A 9,164-nucleotide genomic window follows, 5' to 3' on the forward strand; every position below is an offset into this window, starting at 1 on the left:
CGAATTTAGCAACCATTTGAACATTTACGAAGCAGTTTTGGTGCCTTCGTAACATGTTACGAAGCTGTCAGAAGCGGTTGACACGTATTACGAATACCCGTCACAACCCCTACCGGTTGACCTGACCTGACCTGACCCGACCTGGTCTAAATGCTTAAAGACATCATCTCTGATTAAAACTAACACGATATTCATGATCAGCGCCCCGGAAAACCACATAGCAGCCACACTTTACGACTTTCTAACAGGTCCCGATTTTCCCGGTTTTCGGGTCATTGACCTGAACTGGAAGGTCACCTGATGACCTGGCTAGGACCTTAAAATTGGGTATCATCGGCTTCCTCTCGTGACGGGCAGCACGCTCGTTTTTTCCGCGAAGCTCTAGCTCGATCAGGGGCCAAACGCGAGGGGAGGGTCGTACCCCCCCCCCCCCCCCCCCGTGCCGTCGAAGGACGCAAAATGGCCTGTGCCGGCGAGGGTTAACGGCTCAGCTCGCTAATTCGCTCCCAAACCAGCAGTGACCTGACGCGGTCGCCTCCCTTCTGTCACAATCACGACTGGGTCTCGAGTGTAGAAACTATGTCCTCCAATCCGCCGAGAATGCCTCCCCAGTCGCGTCGGCCGATACGCCGACGTTCTGCACACAAAGTCCAGGATATGTTATGTGTATCTGTGGTGGCGCCATGTCAGCATATACAGAGCTCCGTTCGCGGGTCGACCGACCACCGTGGGTGCAGACGAGGTACAGAGGTCGGCGGACACTGCTGGTGAGCTGCCGCGCTCCGCTCGACATGGCTCCGGGACGTTCACTGCTGCTGAGTCTGACCCTGCTGACTGCCGGAGTTACTTTATGCAGTAAGTATATAGTCTGTACCTGCTGACTGTCGGAGTTACCTTATGCAGTAAGTAGCCTGTACCTACCTGACTGCCGGAGTTACCTTATGCAGTAAGTATGTAGTCTGTACCTGCTGGCTGCTGGAGTTACCTTATGCAGTAAGTAGTCTGTACCTACCTGACTGCCGGAGTTACCTTATGCATTAAGTATGTAGTCTGTAGGTACCTGCTGGCTGCCGGAGTTACCTTATGCAGTAAGTATCATAGTCTGTACCTGCTGGCTGCTGGAGTTACCATACCACCCAGGCACGTACCCAGGATTTCGCCCAGGAGGGGGCCACCTGCTTCCGAAGGGGCCCTTAGGTCACCCGGGGGCCCCCAGGCCGCCCAGGCGACCAGGGGCCCCCAGACAACCAGGGGCCCTTAGGGGTCCTAGGCAACCAGGGGCCCCATGCGACCAAGCCCCCGCTACCAGGGGCCCCCTTGGCGACTAGGGGCCCCAGGTGATCAGGGGACCCATGCGACCAGAGGCCCCTATGCGACCAGCCCCCCGGCTATCAGGGCCCCCCTAGGCGACTAGGGACCCCAGGCAATCAGGGGCCCCATGCGACCAGGCCCCGGCTACCAGGGGCCCCCTAGGCGACCAGGGGCCCAGGAAACCGGGGCTCTCGGATGACTGCAGGGGCCCATTGGGTCATCAGGGGCCCCTCGGGTAACCAGGGGCACATAAATGAAACTTTGATATCATTTTTCTTCCTAGTAAAAGACGTTTTATCCAGTGTTTGAAAAAATATACCGGGGCCTGAGGGGCCCCCTGAGCGCCTCCGGCGCTCAGGAGGGGGCCATGGCCCCCGTGCCCCCCTTGGGTACGTCACTGATACCACCTCCGATACTTGTTGATCAGCTGATCCGGTGGTAAGTGGAACTGATGGTATGCTAATTATAAATAGACGTTTTCACGACGGACTATCTGGCAAATGCACCTATTTGACCAAATCTGCACCAAATCTCTCTTACAATAAATACCTTCGTGAAATGAACTTATTTCAGTGGTTTAAGCGAACATAACATATGTACAGTCTGATAATTTGGAACATGAGGTTTAATAAGCATATGTGGAGCCAAAACTGATAACGTTTAAAACACACTCAACATAATTTGACCAAATCCGACCTAATTTCCATCAAATGTGTACCAGATGGCCGTCGTGAAAACGGCTAGTGACGCTCCAACATTCAGCGAGACCTATACAATTGCTGTCTCAGTTTATGCTCAAAACGTAAATGTTCCCGGAATATTCCCTTTAACTCACTACTCAGTCAGAGCTCTGCTTACAGACCGCGCGTGCAGCTATGTTTGTAATGCATGTCACGATCAGACCGCTCAGCACTGTCTAAACGTCAGTCGCTGCGCCATTTCATGCCACAGGCGGTCATGACAAGCTGCATATATGTCTGCGTAGGCATTATACACATTGTAACTGGAGTCCTGAACTTTAACACATTTTTGTATTATTAACATACTTACGCTATCAGTAGGGCTATCAGCGGACCCTGTCACCCGTAGAGTGGGAATAGGGATTAGGGGGTGGCGTTTCGCCACCTCACCCCACCGGCGCTAAGATCTCGGAAAGCTACCGACCGATTTTTGAAGCTCAAACGGTGATCAATAGCCACACCGGGGATCTATACCATGTGATCCAATTTCATTGACCTAAGTGCAACCGATGACGTCACAGGTCAGGTGAAAAGTCGCATTTTGACCGTTTAGCAGGCATTCTAAGTTAGAAATGTGTTATACGTATCACCGAGTAAGAGGCATGCTATTAAAAATCATCGATGGAGCATTGTTTCTCTAATACATATTTTGCTAGTTGAGTCACTAATACCAGGTCAGGTCACATAAGTCACTTCACTAAGGATAAGGGTCACATATGAGTCCAACTCTAGCAGGGGCGTGTGATATATGTTTTATGGTCCATTTCACATTTCAAACTCAATGATGTGCGTAAGGCGAGCATTGGGGCCTGTCAAGGCTACTTTCTGATAAAGGTCAGGTCAAAGTCTGGTCAAAATGGTCAAATTTCAAATGCTAACATTTTCATATACTTAAAGGGGTAGGTATCTACTCATTGCTTCAGGTGACCTCAGACCTGACTTTGTTCCAAATGCCAATTAACCCGCGCGGGGCTGGGAGGGTAAATTTTACCCCCCTCGCGAATTTTTGCAATATCTCAAAAACGGCGGGGGGCAGCGCCGCCAAACTTTCAGTACCTTTTCTTACATCAATTTGACACGTTCACTGAAAATTTGAGCGAAATAGGTCGATTTTTTGTTGAGAAATTGACGTTTTAGTGACGTCATGTTCGCCATTTTCGCCTAAAAAACGGCAAAATTTCAAACGCCGCTAACATCTTCATTTTTAAAGGAATCAAGACGTAACAAAAAAGTATATACGTAATTATAGTTTGTCTATCAAATGGCTATCTCGGTTTTTTGAAAATTTTGGATTTTGGCCCGAATTTTTTCAAAAAACTGACTTTTTTGGGAAAATAATTATAAAATCCAAAATTTTGAGTGTATCGATACCACTACATACCAATTTTTACTACTACATCCCAATTTTTAGAATAATTGGTTCAAAAATGTGGGAGTTATTCAAAATTTTATGACGTCAAGACACACAAAAATTTTGAAAAATGAATTTTTTTGGAGGTTCTAGATCTCGTACGGAAACAAAAATGGCACCATTCGATTCGCCGTGAAAAACTGCATCAGATAGACACCTTTTCAGGCCTTAACAACCAACTTCAAAATTTGACCTCACTTGACCTGACCTTAACCTGACCTCGACCTAAAATTCATCCAGAGGTGGTCCATATCACTTATTGAGTGTGCCTATTGAATTCTATGAGTAAAATGACCCATAAAATATGTGTTGCACATGCCCTTTTCTATTTTTTTGTTTTTTGGTGACCTGACCTGACCTGACCTGACCTTGACCTTGACCTCTAAATGATATTGTATGCAACGAATATTGTCTTGGTAGCCTAAGAACACGTTTTGGGCAATCAGTCTCAGTCCATGACTCCATTCTTCGGCAACTACGGTGCAAGGCCGATACTGTAGGTACTGTAGAAACTTGCAATTTGTACCCTTGACCTGACCTTACCTTGACCTCAAACTGTAAATTAAGTACATGTTTGTAGTTGTTCGTGATGAGAGCTTTCGATTGGCGTTTGAATTTTCCAAATCGGACCATTAGTTCGGGAGATAACAGCAGCCCCGCGCGGGTTAATGTCAACATGTTATCGTGAGTCAACTCTCTGTCAAATTTAGGCATTTTTACCTGCCATAGTTTGAATATATATAAAACAGGAGTGCCTGCTACCACAATCATGTGGTACGCGGGAAGCTGACATATGGGAAGCGCGGGACCAACTTTTTGTTGGGCTAGGATCTTTTGGTATGGCCAGACATTTCACATCCGGAAGGATGCTAGGAATCAGGGGAGACATTGGTCTGGGCCGACAACCTGGTGCACCGCCGGGGCTGAGCCCATCACGTGGACAGGTCACCCAGCCCCCTGACGGTCCCTGCACCCGGCCATGGACCTGCTCCGGGGGTGCAGCTGCCCACTGCTCAGTACCCAATGCCCATGTGGGATAAAGGTGACCGTGCAGCCCGGATCACTAAGGGGCTACTAAGGACCTCAGCTCATAGATGGGGCTGGGATCCAGACCTAGCTGGTGACGTTAGTACGGGACTAGGCCACCAGGGGCGCCACTAGTAACCTCGTCTCCAGGTGGCGCTGGGGTCGGCCGTGCCGTTAGCAACTGAGGTACCGGACTTGGACTCGACCACCAGGCCTGCGGCTGCTCTCAGGGAGCCCTTGTGCAGGTGGCGCCCGCAGCAGAATGGGAAAGGCACAGGGAGCTAAAGTCGGAAGCAATCGACTGCTCAGGTCGAGGATATGCAGTATTTTCTGTGTCACAGAAATAGACGAGCATGGTTATCGTATCGTCATAATAAATAGTACCATACATTCACAGGCCCGGGAACGATGGCGAGGGGGCAGCGGTAACGCTTGCCCACCCCCCGAACTACAGGGTCTTTCATAATGAATGTTATTTTTAAAATAGCCATAGCTCAGGTGATATACATCACAAAGCTATTGTCAATACCCGAATGAAATAACAAATCATGGGAAATTATGTACATTTGACTCGCATTTAGGTACCCTTCACGGATTTTGAACTGTGTCGCCTCGTTTTCGGACACAGATTTCGGCCCGCTGACGCAAATGGTGCACCACGCGCTTCACATCCTTCGCGCACTGCCTTGCAGCAAACCTCTCCACTGTGACCTGTAGCTCTATGAGGGTCATTGGAAGGGTTTCTGTTGGGGGCCTCCAGAACGACTGCCCGAAATCAGAAGTCCATCGGCTAGAGATCAGGGAGCTCCAAGCTGGCCATGGCCGCTCAGTGAGACGGCTGATCACTCGTCTGTCAAAGATGCCAGCCAACCACTGGCGCCCAGCCGCCGTTGTGTCACTTCAGCGCCGTCCTACTGAAACCAGCGGCCTTGTCTTCGAACCGCGCCAGGCACGTGAGGCCAGAATTCTTTCTTGAACAACCTCAGATAAGCTGGCCCGGTCAAAAATGAGCAAAAGCGAACCAATGGACGACGACCCGCCCGTCGACCATGGCAGCCCAAAACATGACCTTTCGTGCGTTTTGTTCCTTGCAGTTAACCGTGACATTCTGGAATCTGTCCACAAGCCTGTAGTTATTTTAGAGCGGACATTGTGCTTCTTTTGAAAGTGTCCCCGAAACTTACGGTACACAGCCGTGCCCCTCAGTGAGGTGTGAGCCGTTTCCCACGACCACCCAAAACGCCTACGTGAAAAAAGAGCTGACCCGTGTTGTAAGGGGAAGCATTTCATGTCCGCACAAAAGAGAAGTTTGGTGAGGTGTGACAGTTTTAATTACATCAACAGAAATTCCAAGAAATTGTCAATAATGTTAATACAAAATGTATGCTCTTATTATTTACGAACACCTTCAACATGGCGTTTTAAAAATAGCATTCATTATGAAAGACCCTGTATATACAGCCGAAGGGGCGGTACTCCGTAACATTGAGGAAGTACAGCGAGGAGGTATCTGTTCTCCCTTTTCCCGACTTCGGTTTGTGCTCTTTATAAATCCAAATGTCAACCAAAGGTCCCCTGCTCCGTCGTTTCCATATTCAGGCTTGTCAAATCCTTCTCCACACCTCAACCCTTTGTTCCGGGCTGGAAGGGCAGCTTTATCCCATGCGGGTAGCTCCCCTAGGATCACGCCCGTGGCCGGGCGCGGCGACTGTCAGTGGGCTGGGTGGCCTGTCCTCGTGATGGGCTCCGCCCCGAGTCCTGACGAGTCACCAGGGTGTCCGTCCAGACCAATGTCTCCCCCTAATTCCTACCATCCTTCCGGCTTTGCTGTAACGGTCTCGTCAGACCGACAGAGCCTAATCCAAGTGAACCGAAAAAGCCTACTCTGCCGCTCGCTGACACTCGTGTCCCCTGTTGCAGCGTCGAAAGGGTGCACGGCTACCCAGTACCTACCGGTGCGGGGAGTCCGGACACTGCATTCCCCATACGTGGCGGTGTGACGGCGAGGAGGACTGCCCGGACGGCGAGGACGAGCACGACTGTCCCGGCAGCGGCACTTGTGAGTCGCACCAGTTCGCCTGCGCCACCGAACCGCGGTGCGTGCTCCAGTTCTTTGTATGTGACGGGGATTACGACTGTTCCGACGGCAGCGATGAGGCCAACTGTGACACCCCGCTCGGTCTAAGGCCGGAGGTCACGGAGCCAGAGCCGGAGGTCACGGAGCCAGCGCCGGAGGTCACGGAGCCAGCGCCGGAGGTCACTGAGCCAGCGCCAGCGATCAGTGATCCAGCGCCCGTGGAACCGAGGTTGCCCACGCCGACTGCCGAGGAGCCGACTGGGGCCCGCTCAAGTGACCGTTCCGCCGGTGAAGAAGTGCCGCCTCTGCAGAGTTCGGCGGCTGCTGGGCCCGTCCCTCGGACCCGCTGGCTGCTGCTTCCACTAGTCGCCGTGTATCAGGGGCTCGGCTAACATGTTAACTGGTGGGCCAAATGGCCCACCAGTGACCGGAAATGGCCCACCAGCCTCAAAGATTTGGCCCACCAGTAATTTTCTGAAAAATCGAAGTTTTCACATGTTACATCACGACATAGGTAACATTGTGATACATACAGAGACAGAGGCCCTACTACATTGTTGCATTTATTAAAAGTAAGAACTTGATCGTCGTTGTCCGCCTAATACCATCACCATTCCCGGTTTCTTGAGATAGCCGTAGGTTAAGCCTCGGTCACACTTCACCGGATTGGACCAATGGACGAGAAACGGACGGCGTCCGGTGATGTCCGGGGGATGTCCGTTCGTGTCCGTTGGACGTCCGTTTCTCATCCGGTAGGTAATATCTATTCCATGTCCGGTGGTGTCCGGTGTGCTCAACCGGACACCACCGGACATGGAACGGATATTAACGGATGACAAACGGACGTCCAACGGAAACAAACGGACATCACCGGACGCTGACAGTTCTCGTCCGTTTCTCGTCCGTTGGTCCAATTCGTTTAAGTGTGACCGAGGCTTTAAATTTTATGCAGTAATCGTGAAAGACGTTTGCCTCTGACAATTACAGATAGTGTCGGCGGCTTCCAGCCGATCGAGGTCTGCGAGAGTTCTTGCAAGCTTTCCGATCGATCGAGTGGTTACAGTCACATAAGCATCTGCCGCAGACCAGTCGGTTACAAGAAAAACTACGAATAAAGAACAGACCAGTTCAGACGGTCGGGGATAAGCCTGCGAGCGATCTCAGACGGCTCGCCGATAGACACGATATAAGCCAGAGTCAAACTAGAGGTAGTGTCGGCAACTTCCAGCCGATTGAAGTCTGCAAGCGATATTATGTGTCTTCACGAACGGTATGATGCTTGCAGTCGCACATCTGACCAGTTGGACGAATTTCGAACCGTTCACAGTCAGCGTTCCAAAAATTTCTCATTTGGGCTGAAGATGACATTCAAGAATAAGAATGGATAATTTTCCACTCTCACATTTTGGGTGGCTATAATTTTCCACTCAGACACCCAAGAGAAATCTGAAGTTTAGGACACTGTTCATCAGAAGTGTACATAACTTAGTTTTTTTTAAAGAAAATATTAGGGTTGCGCAGTGCGCTTGGGCTTTTGAGTGAATTCTTTTCCATGCGACACCAATAGGCTTAATGATCATTTTCAGAGATGTTGAGGTTGCTGCTACAACCCCCTTTTGGGGTTCCTGCTACAACCCACTTTATATATAAAGTTGCACTCGTGCTGTTCACAATTCCTCCCGATCCACCCGACAACGCCCGATCCCGTCCGATCGCTTCCGAATCTCCGACTAGTCGGCGAGCGATCCATTCAGGGATCGCTGATTTTTAACATCCGACCGGCCGTAAGTTATCGTCCAAAGTTTTATAATCTGCGTCAATATTTTGTGCATACTTGTGCGATTTTATGTGCACCGCCGGAGTATCACCACTGAGAAGGTTGTGGGTCCCTACTCTCTCTTCCCTCTCTGAAGAGTCGGGGGGGGGTCGAGCCCCGATTTTTTTTACATTTTTAATGCCATCCTGACGTTTTTTGCAGAATAAAGTGGCCGAAATCTGGGGAGAAATCGAAAATGGGGGGGGGGGGTATGGCTACGAAGGTCAGTCCATGTCGCTGCCCAAGTGGCCCACCAGTCAAAATTCCTTAGCCGAGGCCCTGCCGTGTATGCGACTCAAATGCTGTAAAAATCGACTACGCACAGTGTGCTTTTATCAGTTTTGCGGCTTGCTATAAAATCGACTGCGCACAGTGTGCTGCTGTATTAATTATCTTTTGCATTGGGAGAGAGTGCTAGCCAATTATATACATATATTAGGTAGCACAAACCGATCATTGTATCATGCAAATAAACCTTTAATCGTCAGGTTTTCGAGCTTATACCGTTTGTCTTAAATGCGTATAGGGGAGAGTTTTTCTCACAGACAATGGCAATACAAAAGCAATACAAATAAAACCAGACGTTTCGGACAACAAAGTGCATTCGTCAGTGGAAAATTCAGTTTCACATCGATGAAATGCTGTTTTTATTTGTATTGTTGTTTGTTTTTGTATTGTCATTGTCTGTGAGAAAAAACCAAATGCTTTTCATCTTATAGGGGAGAGGCTGGGGTAATGGGACGGAAGAGATTAGGGAGTAGGGACATGTAAATATTGCATAAA

The 9,164-nt window shown here is 49.7% G+C and overlaps 1 long non-coding RNA gene across 1 annotated transcript; it reads left to right on the forward strand.

Annotated features, from left to right (window-relative positions):
* Positions 1-717: 717 nt before the first annotated feature.
* LOC122389483 lies at positions 718-8,882 on the forward strand. The gene is made up of 2 exons (XR_006257979.1): positions 718-855; positions 6,409-8,882. It is a non-coding gene; the product is annotated as an uncharacterized LOC122389483 (long non-coding RNA).
* The last annotated feature ends 282 nt before the right edge of the window (positions 8,883-9,164 follow it).

This window comes from Amphibalanus amphitrite, unplaced genomic scaffold (assembly GCF_019059575.1).
Source record: "Amphibalanus amphitrite isolate SeventyFive unplaced genomic scaffold, NRLGWU_Aamphi_draft 000359F_arrow, whole genome shotgun sequence".
NCBI lineage: Eukaryota > Metazoa > Arthropoda > Thecostraca > Balanomorpha > Balanidae > Amphibalanus > Amphibalanus amphitrite.